Genomic DNA, 26,008 nt, shown 5'->3' with positions numbered 1-26,008 from the left:
GTGTCCAGTAGAGTATCCCAAGGATCTGTGCTTGACCCTGTGCTATTTAACATTTTCATCAATGACTTGGATAAAGCCATAGGGGTTATGTTCATCAATACTGGAGATGATGTAATCTTGACAGAGTCGATGACAGAGTCAGCATCCAAAATGATATTGAGAATCTAGACTAGAATCTCTGGGCAGTGGACTGAAATGAATAAATAAGAATAAGGGGAAAGTCTTACAGTTGGGGGAGGAAAAATCACTGTAACAAGTACAGTAGGTGGGAGGCATGAATAGACATCAGTACTTCTGAAGAAGAACTGGAGGTTTTGTTGCACTCCAAACTCAGTGAAGCAGCAGTGTGACACAGCAGCTATAAAAGCTCATAGGATCTTGGGCTACCTTAATTGGGACATATCTTCTAGGAAGAGGAAGGACATAGTCTCACTATATTCTGCCCACATTTGACCTCATTTGGAGTATGGCTTTCAGTTCTGGGCACCAAAAGGACACTGATATATAAACAGCAATTCACAGGAAGGCAACTGGGATGTGAAGGGCCTTGAGTTCATATCACATATCCATCAATTGAAGGAAATGTGCACGTTTAGAGCCACAAGCAATACAGTGACCCCAGAAGAGAGGTATCACACACATGCCCCATGGGCCATGGCCTGCAATATTCCCAAATGTGGCCCAACCCAGATTTAAATGTAATTGCAAACCACTTAACAAAATAAACAAATACAATAAAACATAGATAATATTACATTTTAAAACTAAGTTAATATGCAGCTTGCTGAGATCCTGATGTATGGTTTAATGTCTCCCATTTAAGTGTGATATGAGAGAGGGAGAGAGGAAGGAATTAAGGATTTATTAAGTCTTTATTTTATGCAAGCACAGAGAAATACCATCACTGGCCTCCAGGAGCTTACATTCTAAAAGATGAATACCCACAAAAGGAAAGAAGAAGTACTACACGAGGGGATGATTTTGAAGTCTAGATAAAGTCAAAAAGTCAGGGCCAAGAGAGGAATGATGGGAGGTGTACCCTTTTGGGGGTTCCAGGAAGAACTCACCAATGGAAGAAGGTAAGACTGCAGAAGAATACTTGAGAATGAAAGCGTGGTAGGATGTGCCAGGGCAAGGAGGCCCCAGCAATATCTGAAGTCCAGAGAAAGTCAGGAACAGGGCTGAGAAAGCACCAATAAACTTAACATCAAATAGAACCTGAAAGTGTATGAGATGTACTAAAGAAAGTACTATGATAGTTCAAAGGATGGAGGGATCCCTTTTATCTAGGGCAGGGGTTCTTAACCTTTTTGGTGTCATGGACCTCTGTGGCAGTCTGGTGAAGCCTATAGACCCCTTCTCAGAAGAATATTTTTAAATACATAAAATAAAATACAGAGGATTAAAAAGGAAATAAATTCTATGGAACTAAACACTTTTTTCTCATCCAAGTTCATAGACCCTTTGAAATCTATATACATAAATTTTAGGGATCTGTGGATCCTGGGTTAAGAACTCCTGAGCTAGAAGAATGGTCTTTTCTTCCACCTCTCCCACCTTTAAGTCTTTTGTACTGTGCCTGAAGACTTCGTGAAAAAGTTGGCATTTGAGAAAATACAAGGGAAGTGTATTTCAGATAGAGATGATAGTATGAGCAAATGCACAAAGGCAGGAAAGTACGAGGTGGGCTCAGGGAACAAAGAACAGTCTCTTTGGTCTGAACATTGAATGAATATTGTTATGAACAACGATATTTATGTAGGTAGTGTTTTGTATCACTTAACGCATTTTTGAAGAGGAAAAAAAAACCCTGAATGATGTGTAATTATAATAAGCAAGCTGAACCCTGAAGAAGAGATAATAATATACTTCCCTCCTATCTTTGCAAAGGTGGGGAGCTATGGGTATGAAACATTTCATGTAATGTCAGACTCCATCAGACTAACATCTCAATGTTTCACAAAATTGTTTTTCCTCTGTCTTTTTAAATTATTTTTTTACAAAGGATTACTCACTAGGTGGGGGAAGCAAGGAGGAAAACATTAGGAACTGAAGGCGTTTTTAAAAACAAGAGGATAGCGATAAAAACCCATTTTAAGTGTTTTCAATAGATTATTTCACTAGATTCTCCTCACAATAACCTTGTGAGGTGGTTGGTATTGCTGGTATTAATTATTTGCAGCTCAGCTTAAGTTTCAAGAAGAGAAAGAATTTGCCTATGGTGTGAAAAATGGCTGAATCAAAAAGGAGAATTCAGAAATAAGGACTGAAAATGAAGTGAACCACATCCTGTGCAGTAACAAATACTTGGCTACTAAGAAGGTAAAACTTAGTAACAGAGTCCTTGAAGGCTTTTGAGCCAGGGAATAACATAAATAAAGTTGTACATCAAGAAGTTTAGTTCCAAATGGTGAGTTAAGCAGAACCGGAAGCACAAGTGAATGACAATACAAAACCACTTAAAGGATTCTTATAATAGTTCTCAAAAAGATATAATTCATTGCATTCAAAATTTCTTTCATAGCCTTTTTAATAATGCATTCTTTTTAATATTTGTAAATGGTGGCAAATCCTGATCCTTTCAAAATGGATGCATTTTTTTTAAATCAACCTCAAGTCATTCAGAACTGAATCTAGTGAAGGAAGTTGATGATCAAGCTGAGATAATATTATTTTGGGTCCAAAATTCTATTAAATAAAAGAATAATGAAACTGATTTTTGAGTGTCTGGTAAACTGGTTCTGAAGGCAACTACAAAGAGCTCCAAGACCAATTTTGAGCATCCTTCAAAGAAAGGTGATTACTTGGAAGGAAAATAGTCCTACGGATTTATAAATAATGGTCTATATTTTTAATGTTACTTTAAAGCCATATTCAGACAATTAAGTCAAAATATTTTTGCTTCAAAAAATGGAAACAAAGTGGGCATGCAGCAGTTGAGAAATGGTTGGACAAACTATGGCATATGAATGTAAAGGAATATTATTGGGCAATAAAAAATAAAAACTATGAGGAAGCCAGAAGATTTGTATGAACTGCTGGACAGTGAAATGAGCAAAACCAAAAGACTGTTATAGATAATGTATATATACATTTTCCTTTCACTTTTCTAAAATTATCTTCCCTTGACAGTGTTCCTCTGTTTATCTTTACCACTAAACTTGGGGGGTAGGTATGCTGTAATCGTTATCTTTACTTCCTTACAACCAGGAATGTGCTGAGAAATAAATGTTTAACAGCTGACTTCCCAACCCCCCATCCCAAATGTACTCATGATACTTACAGGTTTAATCTGAATTATTAACATTTTCTCCATTTTATTAAGTCTAGACAATTAACAAAACACCAAGTCAAGTCTTGATTTATTGCATTGGCAGATTTCTGGGTGGTAAGTACTCATGCTAGAAATTTAACAGTTGGCTCTCAAGAACTCTCTCTCTCCTGCGTACTATTGCTTGCAACCCACATATAACTTTCATTTTTCAAAACTATTGCCATCTAGCTTCTATCCTAACACCTCAAGAAAATAACTCTCTCCAACCTCCTGGCTGTTAAATCCCACAGTTGATCCCTAGTTTTCAGGCTATTTGACATTGTTGCTGCATTTGAAATGGTTGATGCCTTCCCTGAAAGTCCCTTTGGCTTCTATGAAACTGTCTCTGGTCTCCCTCCTAAATCTCTGATCACTATTTCCTTTGTACTCTGATTCCCTTAAAAAGTTATCATTTTCTAGGTTTCTGTTCTCTGACTTTTCATTTACATACTTTCTCTTGGTTTCTTATCCACTCCTACAGCTTCTACTCTCACTTCTAGTGGGGGGTGGAGGGTGGAAGAAAGCAATTGTGGTTAAGTGACTTGCCCAGGTTCACACAGTTAAGTATCTGAGGCCACTTTCAAACTCAGGTCCTCTTAACTCCATGGCTAGTGCTCTATTACACTGCACCACCTAGCTGCTCCTGCCTTCACTTCTATTTAAATGCTTCCCAAATCCTTGTCTATAGCACTGACCTCCATACAACCTCTGATAGTTTGGATATCTCACCAACACTTCAAACAACATATCCAAAATTAAATTCATCATCTTTTCCAGAAAACCTTCCCGCTCCTAACTTTTCTATTTCTGTCAATGACACCACCATATTTCCAGTTACCTATGCTGAAAACTTCCAAGTTTTCCTCAAACTTTACCTCCTCTTTCGTTACTAACTAGTTGCTAAATTCAATCATTTCTACTGCCATAATCTAACTCCTGCCTCTCCCCTTTTCTCTATTCTTTACTGGCCCCATCTTAATTCAGGACCTCATTAACCCCACAATGGAGCTATAACAATATCCTTTCTCATCTTAACTCTGCTTCTCCTCCTATCCACTCTCCCCACTATGGCCAGATTAATCTGAGCAGCTTGTCCTCTTGCTCATAAACCACCACTGCTTCATTAACTTAGAAGACAAGTTCAAACTTAGTAGCCTATCACCCAAGGTGCTTATCACCTAATGCCAATCTATCTTTTCAGTCTAATCTCTTACTACTTCCCTTATTACACTCAATAAATAGTTACTATATGTAGTGTACATTGAAGAAGGAATACTTTTTAAAAAGTGAATTAACAGGGCAGTGGAGCCAAGATGGCCAACTAGAAAGACACACTTACACAAGGTCCTCCCCATAGCCCATAAAATACCTGTAGAGAGGGACTCTCAACAAATTTCGGAGCAGCAGAAGTGGAGAACAACAGAGTGGAGGAGATTTCCAACACACAGTGACCTGAAAGGCCCACGGAAATGTCAGTTGCACCAGACACGGAGCAGAGTGCAGAGCCCAGCCCAGCCTTGGCCACCTGGCCTGATGAGACTCTGGGAGGAGGATACCTCGGGGGCAGAATCTCCAGTCACAGTAGCAGGTCCTCAGATCCCTCAGCCCACAGGCGCCAAAGGTCAGTGACGGGGTTTTATCAGCTTGCCAGGAAAGCAGAAAGGCTTTCCCACAGCTCCGGCAGCAGGCGACAGCCACAAAGCATGCACAGCAGCCCGTACAGAAGCTCCATTGTAGGAGCGTAAAAACCCGTGGGGGCAGCGAAGAGCTGAGTCTTACCTCAGCCCTGGGTGGAGGCCCTGGTCGAGCTGGTCTTTGTCTCAAACTGAATGGTGGCCCTGCCCATCCAGCTTATCTGAAAATCAGCCCCCAGTGCTGCGTTGGTGGAACTGGAGGCCAAGTGGCTGTGGAGAGGTATCTGCTAAGATTCTGGGCACAAAAATCCCTCTCTGCGTCCAGACCAGTACACACTTGATTGTGCGACCTTGGAGGAACTGAGATCTCACAGATTCCCAGAGTATACCCTACTCTTGACAAAGGACCCAAAAGTCAAATAACTGGTTAGGAAAATGCCCAAAAAAGGGGAAAAAAATAAGACCATAGAAGGTTACTTTCTTGGGGAACGGATATCTCCTCCCATCCTTTCAGATGAGGAGGAACAATGCTTACCATCAGGGAAAGACACAGAAGTCAAGGCTTCTGTATCCCAAACATCCAAAATAAATATTCAATGGGCTCAGGCCATGGAAGAGCTCAAAGAGGATTTTGAAAATCAAGTTAGAGAGGTGGAGGAAAAACTGGGAAGAGAAATGAGAGAGATGCAAGAAAAGCATGAAAAGCAGGTCAACACCTTGCTAAAGGAGACCCAAAAAAATGCTGAAGAAAATAACACCTTGAAAAATAAGCTAACTCAATTGACAAAAGAGGTTCAATAAGTCAATGAGGAGAAGAATGCTTTCAAAAGCAGAATTAGCCAAATGGAAAAGGAGGTCCAAAAGCTCACTGAAGAAAATAGTTCTTTCAAAATTAGAATGGAACAGATGGAGGCTAATGACTTTATGAGAAACTAAGAAGTCACAACACAAAACCAAAAGAATGAAAAAATGGAAGATAATGTGAAATATCTCATTGGAAAAACAACTGACCTGGAAAATAGATCCAGGAGAGACAATTGAAAAATTATGGGACTACCTGAAAGCCATGATCAAAAAAAGAGCCTAGACATCATCTTTCATGAAATTATCAAGGAAGACTGCCCTGATGTTCTAGAACCAGAGGGCAAAATAAATATTGGAAGACTCCACCGATCACCTCCTGAAAGAGATCCAAAAAGAGAAACTCCTAGGAACATTGTGGCCAAATGCCAGAGTTCCCTGGTCAAGGAGAAAATATTGCAAGCAGCTAGAAAGAAACAATTCAAGTACTGTGGAAATACAATCAGGATAACACAAGATCTAGCAGCTTCTACATTAAGGGATCGAAGGGCTTGAAATAGGATATTCCAGAAGTCAAAGGAACTAGGACTAAAACCAAGAATCACCTACCCAGGAAAACTGAGTATAATACTTCAGGGGAAAAAATGGTCTTTCAATGAAATAGAGGACTTTCAAGCATTCTTGATGAAAAGACCAGAGCTGAAAAGAAAACTTGACCTTCAAATACAAGAATGAAGAGAAGCATGAAAAGGTAAACAGCAAAGAGAAGTCATAAGGGACTTACTAAAGTTGAACTGTTTACATTCCTATGTGGAAAGATAATATTTGTAACTCTTGAAACTTTTTTCAGTATCTGGGTAGTTGGTGGGATTACACACACACACACACACACATACACACACACACACAGAACAGAGTGAATTGAATAGGATGGGATCATATCTTTAAAAAACTGAAATTAAGCAGTGAGAGAGAAATTTATTGGGAGGAGAAAGGGAGAAATGGAATGGGACAAATTATCTCTCATAAAAGAGGCCAGCAAAAGACTTTTCAGTGGAAGGAAAAAGAGGGGAAGTGAGAGAAAAACATGAAGCTTACTCTCATCACATTCAACTAAAGGAAGGAATAAAATGCACATTCATTTTGGCATGAAAACCTATCTTACAATACAGGAAAGTGGGGGAGAAGGGGATAAGCAGGGTGAGGGGGATGATGGAAGGGAGGGCAGTGGGAGGAGGGAGCAATCTGAAGTCAACACTCTTGGGGAGGGACAGGATCAAAAGAGAGAACAGAAGCAATGGGGGGCAGGATAGGATGGAGGGAAATATAGTTAGTCTTTCACAACACAACTATTATGGAAGTCATTTGCAAAACTACACAGATATGGCCTATATTGAATTGCTTGCTTCCCAAAGGGAATGGGTGGGGAGGGAGGGATGAAGAGAAGTTGGAAGTCAAAGTTTTAGGAACTACTGTCAAGTATTGTTCTTACTACTAGGAAATAAGAAATACAGGTAATGGGGTATAGAAAGTTATCTGGCCCTACAGGAGAAAAGGGAAAATGGGGACAAGGGAAGGGAGGGATGTTAGAAGAGAGGGGAGATCGGTGATAGGCGTAATTAGAACGCTTGGCGTTTTGGGATGGGGGGAGGGGAGAAATGGGGAGAAAATTTGGAACCCAAAATTTTGTGAAAATGAGTGTTAAAAGTTAAATAAATAAACAAATTATTTTTAAAAAGTGAATTAACATTGATGAATTTCCAAATCCAGTAATTACATTCTTTCTTAAGATCTATCATGCCTTTTCAGTCCTAAAAGTCTAAAATTTAGGTAGGGGTTTTGGGTATCTGTAGCTCTTAATGTCTCAATTTAGTTCTAAATGTCTGGCTTTGCTTTTCTTTGATCCATCTCCCATCATTTAACATGGCCACAGTTCTATGGTGGCCATGTTATTCATTAAATTAAATTGGAAAAAAAATTTGGGAAAACTACAGCTGAGCAGCAATGTTGAGGGAGCTCTTTCTGTAGTCACTGGGATACTAGAGGGCACCAAAAAAATGTGGGAAACTTGAAAAGAGAAATAAAGTTGACTGAAAAGCTAGAAGCCAGAACCCATAAGAAAAGACAAAACAAATTGTTCTTCAGGGGGGAGAAAAGAAGGTTCAAGGATGCCAAGGATGCCAGACTGCCTCCAGAGTCTCCTGTTTGCAGATAACAATGTGCTGATTGAAAGAGGTCCCAGAGCATTGGGAAGCCTCCTAAATCCTGAAGATATTAACCTATCTGAATGGGGGTAGGGAGGGTGTTAGAGGGGGAAAATGTGGGTTTCTGTCCTCAACTACAATATGGAGATGTTAATTATATGAAAAACTATTATAAGAATCATAGTGACAGCAATTCCTTATCACTCTGAGGGCAAATGAAAATAGGCTAAGCATGAGTAACTTGTGCTAGCTATAAGCAAGAACTTTCTGTTGACAAGGGCTGGTAGGATTATTTTAAGAGAATGTGAAAAAAATCTTTTACCTGGAAATCTTCAAGAATAAAGGCTAGAAATCTGAGTAAGTTTGTATGTTTTTGTTCTCCCAACAATTTGTCCTCCCACTTACATGTATCAAACTCATATTGCTTGAAATTGCTTGAAAGATGTAACAATGGATATAACTTTGTTCTAGAACCCTCTGATTATTAATAATAAAAGAGCTGTATACAATAGGGCAACCTATGTCCTCCACAAGTGTTTGCATTATAATGGAGGCACTTCCTCTAGAACAGGGATTCTTAAATTTTTCTTTGTCGTAGCCCCCTTGGACAGTCGGGTGAAGCTTATGGACTCCTCAGAATGATGTTTTTAAATGTATAAAATACAATACATAGGACTACAGAGCAAACCAGTCTTATTGAAATATAGTTATAAAAATTTAAACATAAGGAAAATTCATAGACACTGAGTGAAGAACTCCTCCATAGATGGCAGTCTACTAGAGTCTCTTGTTTGCAGATAATAATGTGCTTATTGAATCAGGTCCCAGAGCATTGTGGAGCCTCCTAAATGAAACCCATATTCCTTGAAGATTTTAACTTATCCGAATGGGGTTAAGGAGAGGGTATCAGAGGGGGAACATGTGAGTTTATTTCCTAAACTACAATATGCAGTTACATGCACAACCCACAAAGCTGGCACATCAGTATATATTTTGGATACTGGTCAGAGTTAGTGAAGGAGCTGAGGAGACCTTATTACCTTTCAATGAACTCAGCTTTACCTTGAAACAAAGGCCCATCTTTTAACAGAAATATTCCTCCAGGGATAATTTGTGACTCTAAGTCATACATACCATGGCTCTGAAGAACTGAAATTAAAGATTATTTTTTAAAAAAAACATCATATGGCTTTGAATGTGCTTCCATACATTACCTGTCAAGAGTTGTACAGAGGTGATATCAAAATTGTCATTAAAAATTTATATGACAAGAAAGGAAGGTGAGCCAATCACATAGTGAGAATCATAAAATAATCCATGTTCTCTGTTGGTATCTAACAGCAATGTCAAGGGAGACAGAGGACAGTTCCCACAATATTTGGTGCACCACAGTGAAGGTATTATTAATGCCACTGAATGGGAAGGTATGATCAAGTTACCATCTGCATCACTGGTAGAAGTACCAACATGGAAGCAATCACATAGTAAAACAAATATTTAACTACATCCTAGAAATATTTGGGAATGCCTGTCTGATACTATGGAAGATGGACAAGGATTTTAAACCACATAGGAATACTGCTACAGATGTCAAACACGTTCTCTACGTCTCTCTCCTTCCTTCCTCCCGTCCATCCATCTCTCTCTCTCTTTCTCCCCACCACACACATATGTAGATATGGGGGGAGGTGGGAGGGTTCTGTCTGTCTCTCCAAATCTCTGTGTGTGAAGGTGGAATTGACTGATATTTACCCAGACAAGTCATTCTACCCCACTTAAAGACAGTGATAACATGCTCATTCAATCTCCGTCAGAGGCTTTAGACTGAGTGTGAGGAGTCTTTGAAAGGTATTGTATAAAAGTAAAATGATGGAAGGCAGGGACTGTGTTCCAATAATCTCAGGGATTTCATCGCTCCTATGGATCTTGCATAAAGGCATGGAATTTAGCTTTCAAATTGAAGCATTCTAACAGTAGTCAATGGGAGAGAGGGAATTTCAACAAATCCCTGAAGAACAACTGTGACTGGGGGTGAGGAGGGTGAGGGGAAAAAGGAAGGGGAAACTCCAGATTTGGCCTTGGCTTAGGTCCTAGATAGAAGTGTGCACTATTTAACAATGCGCTGTCCAGCGGGGGAAAATGTACACAAGATAGACTTTAAATTTAATCCGCATTATTAACATTTTCTCCATTTCTTTCTTAAGTCTAGACAGTCAACAGAGCAATAAATCAATCCCTGATTTGTAGCATTTGCTGTTTCTGAGGTATAAAGTTTAACAACCAGTTCTTGAAAGCCAGGTCCAGCATACCCTGATCTTATATCTCCTCTACCCCATCATTTGACTGCAAGAAGCCTTTGTGAGCTTTGAAAGGTCTAGAGGATTTTAGACTTCTTATCAGCATCTTCGCATCATTCCCCTGGACATCAGGGCTGGTAGCAAGGTATATATACATACAAATACATGCACATGTATGTATGTGTATGTGTGTGTGGTGCATGTGTATACATGCATGCACATATATAATTCATGTGAATATGTGTGTGGCCATATCCATACATTCACACATATGCATATATGTGTGTATACAGACACACATATTCCCACGGAAAATATATACACAATAGGGCTATGGAAGGGCCTTATCATATCTAGCTGTACAACTTGTCCTTGAATGAGAATACCCTCTACAAACTATCTAAGAGTTCAGTCCATAGACAGACATAGATAGACAAAGCTAGATAAATAGGAGAGAAGGAGGGAGAGAGGGGAAGAGAGAAAAGGAAAGAGGGAAAGAGAGAGCAGGGGAGTGAAAAAGGGAAAAAGAGTGGGGAGAGGAAGGGAGGGAAAAAGAGAGAGAGAGAAAAGACAGAGGATTTTCAAAGAGCTCTAGGCTACTAGCACGGCATCAGGAGTATGTTGACATGAACCCTACTGTTTCTTGAATGGTTACACCTTTAAAGCCTTCCATAAAGCCACACATTAAAAAGGGGAGACAACACAAACATATATAAGGATATTCTATAGGACCTATGCTTTCATAATATAAAGAACTCCCAAATTAGGAAACTCTCTCTTCTTATATAGGTTGGAAATATATAAATATATATATTTGGCATATCATACACATACACACACACACACACATATATGTATATATATATAATACCTAGCATTTATATAGCATTTTAAGGAAAGAGAAGTGATTATTTCTCTCTTGTATGAATAACTAATTATTGAATTAGAACCAAAGTTTTTCCTATTTTCTACTCCTTCATCCAGAAATCAACCAGTGTGGGAAATCTTTCTCAAATCCTTACCCAGCCAAGATGGCTAAGATGAAATCAAAGACTGTAAAAGAAATTCTAACTTTAGGCAAATGTCCCTCCTGCTCACTGTGTTTACTCAGAAAGGTCTGGGAAAATGTGGATTCTCCCTTTTGTCAGATGGGTGATATGGAAATTGGTAAATCTCTTCAACCAAAATTTGGGTGATACAAGTCATCCCGAAGACCCTCATTAGAATACACCCATCTCTCACTGTAATATTCATTCTCTTATCAATTGTTAACCAATCAGAGTTGATTGCCACCCTCAGGAGCACTCTCTTTTCCCAGGACATATAAGTTGTGAGTCCACCACCATGAAGGTCGTTGACACTCAAGAGTATCACTGACTTCTTTTATTAATAACACGCTAGTCTTGTTAATACAATGATTGAATTCCCCAGGAACTACATCTCTTGAACTTTTTAAACATCACAAAGATTTGCAAAGTGCTTTCATATATTATCTCATCTGAAATACATACTATTATCATCCTCATTTTACAAATGAGTAAAATGAGACACAGAGAGGTTAAGGGCTTGTCTAGGGTGATAGAGTTAATGAGTATCAGGCAGGATTTCTGACTCCCAAGCCCAATGTTCTATTTATTATTGCATGAAGGTAACCTTGATGGGGGAAAGGCCCCTGTTGATGAGGGTAGAGCGTGGCGTATTGGCCAGAAACAGGAAAGGCTTTGTGCAAAAGGTGGTTGTTGAGCTAAATCTGCACAAATAGGTCATAAGTCCTTCTTTAAAATGATACCCTGTTCAATCCATTCTCTCTTAGAATTGTTGTCATAAAATAGTAATCTCCCTGCATACTTCCAATATATGAAACTAAATCCTCCTGAGGATTTTGTTACAAGGCAGCTTTTAGTATCATCCTAGATACCCTCTGCCTTCCCTCACTTTGCTTCTGCCTTCACAAGATTTCTGAAATATTGGTAGATCTTGCAAAGGACTGGCTTTTGGCCTGAGTAAAATGATGATTGACAAATGGGGGATGGAATCCAAAAGAAGCTTTCACTGAGGTGATTAAGTTCTCAATTCTTTGAAGACCAAAGACCTGCTACCCTGCTCATGATGGGTAAATGCTAGATTTAGTTAACATATTTCATCATAAAACTGACAGGGCTGGTAAGGTGCATAAGATGTTCAATTTTCCAGCTAATTATGAATTTGTAAGGTCTTTCCTTTAAAATGAAAATGATTTTGTATGTAAAAAAAAACTCAATACCCCTTACTTTGATTTGGAACTGGAGACTACACTGAGTTCTGTGGTTTTTAGACTGAGTATCCAAGATACAATCAGCCTGGATATAAATTAATCACTGTTAACTCTATTTAAACCCTTCTCCGATAATGAACAAGGTAATTTTATAATGGTTTTGCTGTTCTCTCAAGACAAAGCAGTATGATGGGGTTTAAGGAATACTAGACTTGGAGTCATAGGGCCTGGTTTCAAATCTTACCTCTGCTCCTTCCAGTGTACTTGTTGTATTATGAAACAAATCACTTAACCTTTTTGGTAACGTCATTGTTTTCTTCTGTGGAGGTGGTAGGAGTGGTAGGTTGGGCAGGGCAGCAGGGAAGAGGGTTGGATTAAATTATCTCAGAGCTTTCTTCTACACCCATGATTTTTTTTTTAATTCTCCCCAATATATGTAAAGAAGAAAGTCTCAGGCTTCCATGACTTCAGTTCTGTAAACAGTCTCTAGTATGCTGATGTTTGGCATTTTATTTTAATCTAATCACAACAACCAAGTTTATGCCAACCTTTCCTGCACTTGCACAAAAGTTATTTGGCTTTGTCTCAATGTGAAACAAAAGACAGAATCAGAAGCACAGAAGCTCAGAGTTGGAAGGGACTTCAAAGGCCATCTAGTCTAACCTGTACCTGAATAAGAATCTCCTCTACAACATACTCATGGCAGCCTTAAAAGCTCAGGTGAAGAGGAATTTACCACCTTGTGGGGTGAATTCATCATAGGAAGCTAGGGGTTCTCTTAACATCTCCCTACCTATCCTGGAATTAAAAATCCCCATGAATCATTTTTTGCCCTAAACAGAAAGAAAAATAATAATTGAGTAGTTTTGCCTTCTTATAGATTTCTTAATATCACCCCACTATACATACCAAGCAACATCTAAATGATTTCTACAAAATTTTCTTTTTCCTTGTCCCTGGATTTCCTCACATGAGGAAGATCTTTTTAACATATAGTCCTATCTCTCCCCCCCTCCTTTTATCTACTTTAGCTTTATCTACTGGGTTCTCTCTTTATCTACTGGGTTCCTTTGGAATAAGCTATTCCTTTTCCAGAACCATGCTTGGGTTACACACATGACCAAGTTATATTAATGATTTACTGATAGTTATGGGCTCAACTTTTCCTCCCTTCCATTAGGATTTTGTTTACCCTACGAGTGCATATGTATATAGAAATCTGAAGGTCAAATACTGAAGCTGAAGCTTAAATATTTCAGCCACTTAATGAGAAGATGGGACTCACTGGAAAAGACCCTGATGTTATTAAAGAGTTATTAAACCCAGCAAATAACCAAGCTGTTTGACCTAGCAATACCACTAGTAGGTCTGTGTCCAAAGATGATTAGGGAAAAAGGAAAAGAACCGATATGTTCTAAGATATTTGTAACAGCTCTCTTTGTGGTGGTAAAGAACTGGAAATTGTGGGGACGATTGTCAAATGGGGAATGGCTGAACAAATTGTGACATATAATCATGATAGAATACTACTCTGCTGTAAGAAATGATGAACTTGATCTTAGAAAAGCATGGTTAGATGTGCAAGAAATAATGGAGAGTGGAATGACCATGAGAACCTTGTATACAGTAGCAGTAATGTTTTAAGAACAACTTTGAAAGAATAAGTTATTTTGACTATTACAAATATCCAAATTAACTACAAAGAACCTATGAAGGAAGATACAATCTGCATCCAAAGAAAGAAGTGATATATTAGAAGTATGTATAGAATGATTTTACATATACACATATATGTACATGTGTATGCATACATAGATATTATATATGTATATATATACATATATGTGTGTGTCTTAATGTAGCTGTGTCTAGGGTGGGGGGAGGGAAGAAAAAAATTACACGATACCTTTAGTGTATATTTAAAAGAAATAGTAAGTTGTACATAATAGATTTATAGTTTCATGAGCAATCATCTTTTTTCCTATTCTCCTATGTTATAAAATGCTTGTTTTATGTCTTAAGTTCAGAAATAGATGATAGATAGATAGATAGATAGATAGATAGATAGATAGATAGATAGATAGATAGACAGATAAATGAAAAGACCCTGATTTTGGGAAAGATGGAAGACAAAAGGAAAAGGGACAGAGGATGAGATGGATAGATCAAGTCATGGAAACAATGAACATGGACTTGGAGTCTCCAAGAGATCATGAAGGACAGAAGGGCTTGGTGTCTTATGTTCCATGGGATCACAAAGAGTCAGATGTTACTGGATTTTTGTTTTCTGTGAATCCCTGTAAATTGCTATTGCCTTTCTTCCTGTAGCTGTTCTTTATGGACTCCAGCTTGGTAAATATATGTAGGCAGTTTCTCCCTCTCCAGCTTAAAGCAATTTTAATTATATTTGTGAAACTTCAGACTATCTAGTTAGCTAGCTAGTGTTAAATTGACTCTATCTCTTATTTTTAAAAAATTCCCATTATTCATATCACAGAGAAGTTAAGTGACTTGCCCAAAGTCATGCAGGTAGATGCAACAGAGCCAGGATTTGAAGCTATGTCCTCCAACTCCAAATGTAGAACTCTTTCCACTACATCAAACTGTTTTGACCTAGAGGGAAGTACGTGAATCACCAAGGATCAGGTAAAGTTATTAAATTTAACTAGTCTTACCATGTCTTCCATCATGTCCTAGATAAATGTCCAATGAAGAAAGGAAACCTCCTTATTGGGATCATCAGCTTGACAAATCACTGTCTTTGGTACCACTCACCAACCAACACTACTTGTGCCTTTTCTATTCTTCTCTCCCAGTGCTACCTAGGAACATACACACACACACACACACACACACACACACACACACACACACACACACGTGGGGAGGAGTTCTATACTGAAGCTAAAGATTCCTGAATTGGAGGATAGCACTGAATTACAGGTTACTGAGTGCCATGCAACAATTTCTTCCCCACAAAGTTCAACTATCTCTTCTGAATAAACCTCATCTCTATTGGCTCCACACATTCAAAGGTCCTTCTTCCCTATCTCTTATGTTACATTCTTCAACTCTTCAACCTCCTGATACAAATAAGTATTTTCCTGTGTATTCAGATACTTTTAAAAAGATTATCACAATGAAAAACTATTTTCTTCCTTTATAAAATGAGCATTTCCTTTTCCCTGCTCATTTGTAAAGTAGAAAGGTGTTCCTTGGGCCCATAAATAGACTACTTAATTAAATACAGACTATTTAAAAATTAATAAATAGACTAGCCTGAACTCTGATTTTAAAAATAGGCAACTATTATAAATATGGTACCTTCATTGTGTTGAAGTAATTATCTTTATGTTGAGGGAATCATTTCCTAAAACAAAGATCACATCTATTGATGGGTCTGCCATTTGTGATACTTCAAAATTACATTATTTCAATAATATATAATCTACAATGAAGATTGTCTGCAGTTAATTTTTAATTCACTAATTATTATATATTATATAAATAGATGATATAATATTTATTATTATCTAATAATTCTATCATCTGATTGAAATTTAATTGAAATAGTTTTGAAACTCATTTTTTAAAGTTCCCTGATTATTAAATGTTGCATTCAGTGATTTCAAAGTAATTTTCATTATCTACACTGGAGAGCTAAATGTTATTGGATGTGAAATTCACCACATACAAACTATGCCAATTCAACATTTTACTCATGGGTTGATCATCAAAGATACTCATAAGTCTCTTACATAAAAAAAAAAAAAGCTTTCTTTTTCCTCATACCCAGGCTATACAATCTGCATTGGCTTCCTATTCATTTCTGGGGGTCACAGTTGAATTAATATATCAAATTGTCTTTGGGTTGTCTCCCCCTTCCATTTAATAATTAATATTAAGGAGGCCATTCTTGTTGTTTACAAACTAGAAACTCAAATAAGCAAAAAGTTTACAGCCATTGTACTGAAAGATCATTACGTTTAAAAAATCATCGGTATCTTTTTAGCTCACCTTCAATTCCTAACATATTTTCCCTATTTTTTCCCATATGCTCATCCCATGTCAAAAGAACACAAAAAAGACCAAAAAACCAGATTTTTCCTCATTTTATCTTGTAATTATTGTATCTGTTGTTGACCTGGTTTATGATTATTTCACTGTTTCAATTCATATCAGTCTTCCCATGCTTCTCTGAATTCTTTATATTCCTTGTTTATAGCACAGTAATCATCCACTTCATTCATGTACATCATTTGTTTAGCAGTTCCCCAAATAAAGGGAATCAACATTATTTCCAGTCCTTTGCTATGACAAAAAGTTGCTGCTACAAATATGCTTATTGTCTATAAATATTTTGATGTAGAAGAAAAAAGGTCCATATTAATGCTAAATATTTTTGGATCTGAGGACTACACTGCTCAGAAAAAGAGTGCGGGAGAAGGAGAGCTTCCAAGAAAATTCAACGTCTAAGTCACTTCATTTTGATACACAATAGCTGGAGACACCTTCAAAATGCTCAAATTAGTTGATGATGTGGTGTCCAAACTCTGATTAAAACAGTTCATTACAAGGAGAGGAGGGTTTAATTACTTCTAAACTTGCCATAACTTCCAGAACTAGGTCAACAAACCAATCTATTCAATTAATCAGTGATCTTCAGGCAAAAAAAAGCAGCATTAATTGGTGCTAGCCTATCAATGGAACAGAACAAGAATCCCTCACTTCTTCTCTCCTGGTTTTCAAATAATAAAATACACATTTTTAACAATGCCCACAGACACTAACATGGGAATTCTAATCAAGTCTAGTAGCATGATAGTCACCAGGCAGAGAAGAGAGAGCTTTGGATTGACTGGGCTTCATGTCACTTTTGTCAATCACACGCAACATAACCAGCAACTTCAACTTATGTACAGGGACACCCTAACCTTTGTTCCTCATGACTCAGGGGGAAAAATAACAGTAAAATTCTCTCCTCTATTTCTTTAAAGTTTACAAAGGGCTTTCTTCACTATAACCTTGTGAGACAGGCAACACAAGTACAAGCATCTCTATTTTACAGATGAGGAAACTGAGGCTCAGATATCTTAAGTGACTTGTCCAAGGTCACAACAGCCAGTAAGTTTTAGGGCTGGGACTACAAACTAGATGTCTGGATCCTAAATTTAGTTCTCTTTCCACTACAGCATGCCACAGACATTAGCAGAAGGCAGAGAACAGCCATCACTACAGCAGTCCTTGCCATCCTAACTAATAGTGTAACATGCATGGCACTGAGGAACAATCTAATTTGTTGATCTCAGGTTCGGAATTTATCTTCTTAAAAAATATCTCTTTATTTTAGAAGCTAATAGGAAGACAGAGATCAACATAAAATATCTTGTTTTATATGATACTTTTCAGGAACTTCTGTTTTCTTTGTTGTTGTTCAGTTGTTTTCAGTAGTGTTCCACTCTGTGACCCCATTTGGGGTTTTCTTGGCAAAGATGCTAGAGTGGTTTGTCATTTCCTTCTCCAAATCATTTTACAGATGACGAAAGTGAAGGAAACAGGGTTAAATGACTTGCCCAGGATGACTCAACTAGTAAGTGACTGAGGTCAGATTTGAACTCAGGAAGATGAGAAGTCCTGACAGGTAACCCAGCACTCTATCCACTGAACCACTCAAAGAAACCAGTTCATCTTAGTCAGCTTCCAGATGAATTTTATCAAGAGCACCTCTCAACTATATTAATCATAACATGGTAAGAAAATACCCAAGGGAGTCAAATCAACAGCAGCACTAAAAGCAGTGACATCATAGATCCAGAGTTGCAAGGGACCTTAGAGACAAATTAGTCCAACCTCTTCTATTTAAGGAAGGCAGAGAGAGAGGTGAAGGGAATTCAGAGGTACTAAGCAACAGTGATGTAATTAAAACATGGGTCCTCTGATTCCAAATCTTTTCACTAGACCACATTTCCACCTTTATACTCTCACTCAGTTTTAGAGCTGAGGAGTCTGCAGGTCATCTTGTTCAAACTTGGAGAAACTGAAGCCCAGAGAACCCATGTAACTTGTGGAATGTCATGAGCTTGAGAAGCAACATGGGAGAAAAGAAAGAGCTCTGAGATAGACCACAATTTCAAATCCCTGACCTTATTCAGGCCAATTAGTACTTCTCTAACTCAGTTTCCTCGTTTGTGAAAGTAGGAATAGTATTATCTGCAATATAGACCTCTTGGGATCCTTGGGCACATGTGAAAGCTCTATAAAATGTGAATTGTTATTATCTCTTAATGTCAGAGTTATGGTTGAAACTAGGTCTTCTAATGCCCATCCAGTAGATTTTCAACTATGAATACCTGGCAAAAACAATAATTAGAAATGTCCCAAGTGAGGGGCTAAATTAGGATAAGCAAAGGAAATACCAAAGGGCAACCTGAATAGCCAATAAGAGCTGGAAAGCAAAGCCAGAGAATCCTGATTACTCTAGGTTGCAGTATCAACTGACCAAAGTCAAATAAACTTAACTCTGTTAAGTTAAGAAGAAAAATTGCTCGTTGTGCCAGACTTGACAGGAAGCATGACTACATGCTTCATGACCACATACAAGCATGACTACAGGAGCCCCCATGATGTGGAAAATCCAAGTAAAAATTTTGGTCTTCCTTTCATACCAGAGAAGAAGTCTGAATTATTATGGGATTTAAATAATTTATATTATACAAAATACAATACAAAAACATATATTTCTGAGTTTCTAAACGTTTTCTATGTCATCTGCTGGTCTTTCTATGTCATCTGCAGCTTCTGCAAAACTCCCCCAAAATTCCCATTTAATTTCTTATGCCAACCTGTGGTATATGAAAACCATGATGGGTAAAGTCACAATGTGGAAGGGATAACTGTACTACCCACCAATCAAAGCCCAGTCACAGAGTTAGAAGTAAACCACAAGAAACATACAATTTTCTTGTTCATCTTCTTCCTGAAGCATTACAATAATCAGTTATGAATTTCTTTTCAATTCAGTAAGCACTTGGGCAGGCATAGGAGATTCAAGCACAAGATGAAAACTCATCTTTGCCCCTTTGTAAGCTTACAAGCTACCAAGATAAGACGTACGTAAGTAATTTGCAAATCTGAGTTCCCCTCGTAGGCACTCAATTCAATGTGTGCCTTACTGAATCTGACCAACTCCTTTGGTCCATTACTTTAAGAAGAATTTTAGCTGTTAACGTGATTTTAATTATTCAATATGCACTTTATATTTACACCTCCTGGATCAAGGTTGATGCACTTTTAAGAATGATCTTTCTTGTAATCTTTTATCCTTCTGATGGGGTGATGGCACCTGGACCCGGAAATTTCTCACACATTTCAGCAGCCCAGTCCCTGAATTTTCCCACAAAACCCAGTCCCTGGCATTTGGCCAGAGGCACCTGGCCCAGCCCAGTCCACCTAGATACTCAATAGTCCTTTTTAATAGTCCTTTCACCATAGGTCTCCAACAACTTAACTCCTTTCACTGTTGCACGTGGGTCACCCCAAGCTATTTACCACTTCTTAATCCCATCCAAATCTTCTCACAGTCTTTTTTTTTGTATAAAAGTATCATTCTCATCCCCTTCAAGCTTCAAATTCACTGGGAAATCTAGTACACTCCTATAAGTTTTACAATAAACTTTGCTTCATTGACTGAAAGAAGGCTTGAATGCTTGAATTCTTTCCAGGCAGACTTGCCTTGCACCCTTATATTTCAGGGTTTTCAGCACCCCAAACTGCATTACTTCCTTGCCTGAAGTCAGGAAAATCAGTTCAAATCCAGCCTCAGACACTTACTAGCTGTGTGACCCTGGGCAGGTCATTTAACCTCTGTTTGCCTCAGTTTCTTCATCTGTAAAATGCTATTGATTTCGATGAAATTCAAAACTATTTATTAAACGCCTACCATGTTCAAGGCCCTGTGTACTAGATACTGAAGTTATTAAAGACAAAAAAGAAGCAATTCCTGCCCTTAAACAGCTTACATTTTACTGTGGGAGAATGCAACAGATACTCAAGAAAGCAAATGGAATGGGTATACAAAGTAATTTCAATAACTATGATGTGACAATAATGGAGGGGAAAAAGTAGAGGTCAGAAAAGGACTATTTGGGGTATTTAGTTATGGAGATGTACTTTGAAGAAAGGAGATCACATTCCCTGCTTATCAAAACATATTTTACATTGAAAGAGCTATCTAAGAGATAAGAGGTAAGAACATATTTCTCTCATTCCTTGTTTTGCTTATTTTCATATTTAAATTGGTTATCATACAGGTCTAGATACCAGCTGAACATCTCTGTCAACACATTCCGTAACTCATAAATTATATTTTCTTCTTAAATAAAATCTTACATAGGACAGAGCAAGCCAGTAGAGTCTAACTAGCCTGTGTCTTACATAACATAAATCACTCACACACTTAACCAAGCAATGCAGGAAATAACCTGGAAGAATAACATATGGGGAAAGGATAGTTATTACATTTTTTCTAGATAGAGTTAAGTGCCTGGGTGAGGAAGGGCGGGAGCAAGAGATAGTATCATTGTTAAGAAAGACTTCTCTGATGATTCAGAAAGAAGAACACGCAAGATGTCACTTAAGTCTAGGAAACACAAGTGATTATGAGTCAAGGGCACGCAGGTTTTGAAAAACATAGGCACAAAGGAGTTGTATCGACATGAAATTTTCATACATTTAAAAAATCGGATCAAGACTACTTAATAAGGACGGATAGACAAATTTTGTTATGAAATGAGCTGTGTAAAAAGAACACCAGATAAAGAAATAAAAACATAGTCAACTCTCAAATAGTCAGTTGGGATTTATCATCTGCAGTGAATTTTGAAACTTTCCTGTCACCTAAGGAACTTATAAGTTCCATCTTCCACTGCCCATCTAGTGGTATGTTCAAAGAAAGTCATTTGATTTTAAGAGTAGTTTAAATAAACATAAATTAGAAGACAAATATGAATTTCACATATTTCATCCTGGTTTTTCCATAATTGAGTAAGAAACTATCATGCTCTAAAGCTAAATAAAAAAAAGGTTTTGTATCATTCATAATACAAATTATTGTATTGGATTACCTATGAAGATCCTTTATGCTGAGCAAATTTTGCATTAATACTGTTATCAGTTATTTAAGCTACTATCCCAGGCAAACTCAATGGATTGCCTTTTATACAGTGATTGATCTGAACACTATAGCTTTAAATATAATGGAGGAATCCTACTAGCAAGTATTAGCAAGTCCTCCAAGCTTCCTATGCACTTAAAGATCTCATGTTTCATTTAAAGTGAAAGCTTCATTGAGGTCCTATAGCAAATAAACATTTATTAAGCACCTATTACATGCTAGGTAGACAGCCAGGTGGCACAGCGAACAGAGCACTGGAGTTGAATTTAGAAAGACTCAGCTTTCTGAGTTCCAATCTGACCTCAGATGCTTACTAGCTATGTGACCCTGGACAAATCACTTAACCCTGTTTGCCTCAGTTCCCTCATCTGTAAAATGAACTGAAGAAGGAAATGGCAAACCTCTCCAGTATCTTGGCCAAGAAAACCCCAAATGGGGTCACAGAGTGTTGGACACAACTGAAAAATGATTTAACAATAAGAAGAACAAAAATGTGCCAGGAACTGTGCTAACCACTGGGAGTACAAAGGAAGGTATCCCCCAAAGGAGATCACAAAGAATCAGACACAAGTGAAATGACTAAATAAAAATTAATTATTCCCCATAGTGTCTCACTAGGAAGATATCTGATTTCTAAAAAGGTTGGAAAAAATGAGATGATGTTCTTTCACAATATGACCAATGTGGAAATATCTTTGATATGATTATACATGTATAGCCTATGTCAGATTGCATGCCATCCTATGGAGCTAATTAGAGGAGGAGGGTAATTTAGAACTCAAAATCTTACAAAAGTGAATGCTGTGACTAATGTGAAAATAGGTTTAATATGAATATATAGTAGAGCCTATATCAAATTACATGCCGTCTTCGGGTGTGAAGAGGGGAGAGATGGGGAGTAAATCTGGAACTCAAAATCTTAAGGAAGGGAATATTGACAATTAAAACTAAATAAATAAAATAATTTTTAGAAGTGAATAATTAAAACTAAAAAATAATTCATCTTTAAAAAATAAGATGATGACATAACAACTGATTTTATAAATTATTTTAAGGCATACAAAGCTCTTTATTGTAAATTCTCATCTAGTCCACACAGATGAAGCATCGTAGATGCTTAGAGTACCACGTAGATTACCACTCCCATTTTAAACATGGAGAAATTGAGGTTTAGGCTTATCCAGAGTCATATAGCTATTAAGTTCAATGAAATTCAACAAATATTTATTAATTGCATACTATATACAACATAGTGCTCTCCAGGAGCTCATAGTCTAATGGAGGAAAACAAAAGAAAAAGAAATTTCTCTTTTGAAAAATCTCCAGTGGCTCCCTATTGCGTATGATGTCAAGTTGAAATTCTTTTACCTAAAATGCAAGGTTCTCCACATCATGCCACTCTTCTCCATCCTTATATCCTATTTCTCCTCTCTATATCTCTCTCCAAAACCTCCTCTGGACTTCCCCTACTTCCACACCTTTTCACAGGCAATAAATACTACTCCCGATTTCCGGAATGTCTTCCTTCCCTTCTCTTTAACTGCTGAATTCCTACCCATCCTTCAAAGCACAAATAAATGCTATTTGCTTTCTCCATGAAATCTCCTTCAATCCCCTCTGGCATTACATCTTTTCCTCTCAGACTTCACAAACCATTCTGGGTTGTTTTTTTATTTTTGGCAGCTCTTTAACATACTTATCATATGATAATGTGCATTATCCTCGTGTTTGGATAATAATCTAAGTACTAAGAGAGCAAAGATACCTTTGCTAAAGTTTAAATCATCCACAGCCTAGCATAGTGCTTGTTCTACATATATACTTGATAAATATTTGTTGAATTGATGATCCCTTCATTTGAGTGATAAGAAAACGAAGGTCCAATGTTGCAGAACTAATTAGTAGACAGCAAACTAAGGTCTCCTAACTTCAATTAAGAGCTCTTTCTACTACATCATGGTGACTTCCCTTTATGACTGGCATACAAATTATTGTGGTGATTGTTCAGTCATTTTCAGTCATGTCCAATTCTTCATAACCTCATTTTGAAGTTTTCTTGGCAAAGATACTAGAGAGGTTTGCCATTTCCATCTCCAGCTCATTTGACAGATGGGGAACTGAAATAAACAGGGTTAAGAGACTTGCCCAAGATCACACAACTAGTAAGTGTCTGGGGACAAATTTGAACTCAGAAAGACGAGTCTTCCTGACTTCAGGCCCAGCACTCTATCCACTGTGCCACTCAGCTGCCCCCAAATTTGTTGTTTTTCATACAGAAGCACACGGAAGGAATGCAATGTTACAGAATGAATGCTACACTTAAAGTCAGGAGACCTGAGTTCACATACAGTGAATAATACCTAGCTAGTCAAATTCTTCCATTTCTTTATTAGGACATATGATTTAGAAGGCCAGTTCAAAGCTTCACATTTCAGGGAATATGGAAGAGAGTACTGGATAGGTTGAGATAAGTGGAGAAAGTGTAACCCATGGCATTGGGCAATACCTAGCCTTGGAATCTCATTTCTGATGCTCACTAGCTTTCACAATGTGGAGAAGTCACTTAATCCTTTTACAATCTCAGTTTTCTTATCTACAAAATGGGGATCATAGATACATATGGAATTACCTTATAATGCTGTTGTGACATTCAAATGAGATTGCATGTAAAATACTCTGCAAATCTGAAATTTCTATATAGTCATGAGCCACTGTTAGAATTTTGTCACTTCTAATGGGTCTAGTTTTTTTCTCTCAGTTCTTTCACTTAGTAAGTACTTATTTAATACTTACCATGGTGCCCCAGACATTATGCTAAGCTCTGGTGATATAAAGAAGGGTAAAAGACAGTCCTAGCTCTCAAAGAGCTCAGAAGGAAGTTAACATGTAAGCAACCATGATCAAACAAGATACTCACAGGATAAATTGGAGATGATCAACAAAGGGAAGACACTAGCATTAAGATGGACTGAGAAAGACTACAGGCCATAGGTGAGATGTTGTTGTTCGTTGATGATATCAGGGAGGTGATACCACAATGTGCGAGTGAACTGGATTTAAGTGAGGGAGGGCTGTGCAAAGTCACCAGCCTCACTTTCTCCTCTGGAGTCATCTGGGGAAAGGTGGGGTTTTAGCTGGGACTTGAAGGAAGCCAGGGAAACCAGAAGGCAGAGAAAACAGTCAGTGAGGACGCCTGGGGTCTAAAGGTGATGTATCTCATGTAAGGGATAGCAAGGTGGCCAGTGTCAAAACCATTATAGCTTTTAGGGATCAGTAAGCTTCAGAAGAGTGATCTGATGGGAAAGAATTATATAAAACAGTGTCACAACTATAGATTTAGCTAAGACTATTAAGAGTGTTATGGTAAACCATTCCAATACTTGTGCCAAGAAAATCCCAAATGGGGTCACTAAGAGTTGGACCCAACTGGAATGACCAAACTACCACCACCACCATTCACTCCTTATATCTGGGAATAGCCTCCTGATTCACTACAGCCTTTCTCACCTTGTGATTCATGTAGTTGTGAAGTTTCTGTTTCATTCCACAAATAAGAACAATATTACCTAGCAGATGTTTTATATATGTATACATATATATATATAAATATTATATATTTCTAGCCAGACTTGGAACTAGAAAGATCAGACTTCATGTCCCACCTTTGACCCATACTGACTGCTTTCTTTGGACAAGGAATTTCCTTTAACATAAAATCACAGGTCCAGTCCCTACCTGAATAGCTAGCCTCAGAGCCAGGAAAACTTGGTGTCAAGTTCTGCTTTGGACACATATTAGAAAGAATTAGGTGGCACAGTGGATAGATCATTAGGCATAGAGTTTGAAAAGCCTGAATTCAAATACTGCCTCTGTCACTTATTAGTTGTGTGGCCCTAGCCAAATGTTTAAGCTCTTTGAGCCCCAGTTTCTTCATCTGTAAAATGAGAGGACTTCCATGTCTAACTCTATGATCCCATGATCCCATGATAAATAGCTGTAACGAAGAATGTGATAGGGGGCTAACACTAGATAAAAGAGGTGGGCTGTTCATGGAGCAAAAATGAGAAGCAGCAGATGGGCACCTGACAGATATAATGCTACCTCTAAGTCACTAAAAGAATCAGAACATCTCTAAAACATTGGCTGGACACTCTCTGAAGGACTGATGATTGACTTAGATAAGAAGTACACAGGATTAGTCTAAGGCAGCGATTCCCAAACTTTCAGTTTCAAGGTCTCTGTATTTTCTTAAGAGATTATTTTTTTTAAAAGAAAGAAATTATTGAGAACTCCCAAAAGCTCTTTTTTTTTTTATGTGGGTTACACCTATCAG

General features: G+C 37.8%; 1 protein-coding gene across 3 annotated transcripts in view; it reads right to left on the bottom strand.

The window, feature by feature from the left end:
- The window catches only part of ELOVL7 (ELOVL fatty acid elongase 7), a 121,158-nt gene that overhangs the window by 48,497 nt on the left and 46,653 nt on the right, over positions 1 to 26,008 (bottom strand). The window contains exon 1 of one of the 3 annotated variants that reach the window (XM_072605569.1): positions 4,870 to 5,502. The exons of 1 other annotated variant lie outside the window; for it this stretch is intronic. The gene's annotated coding sequence lies outside the window, so the exon portion shown is untranslated. Of the gene's footprint in view, positions 1 to 4,682; positions 5,503 to 26,008 lie in introns of those variants that run through there. One more of the 3 variants, XM_072605568.1, reaches the window with a different exon arrangement.

Source organism: Notamacropus eugenii, chromosome 4, assembly GCF_028372415.1.
Source record: "Notamacropus eugenii isolate mMacEug1 chromosome 4, mMacEug1.pri_v2, whole genome shotgun sequence".
NCBI classification, from domain to species: Eukaryota; Metazoa; Chordata; class Mammalia; order Diprotodontia; family Macropodidae; genus Notamacropus; species Notamacropus eugenii.
This window is presented reverse-complemented; position numbering and strand designations above follow the sequence as displayed.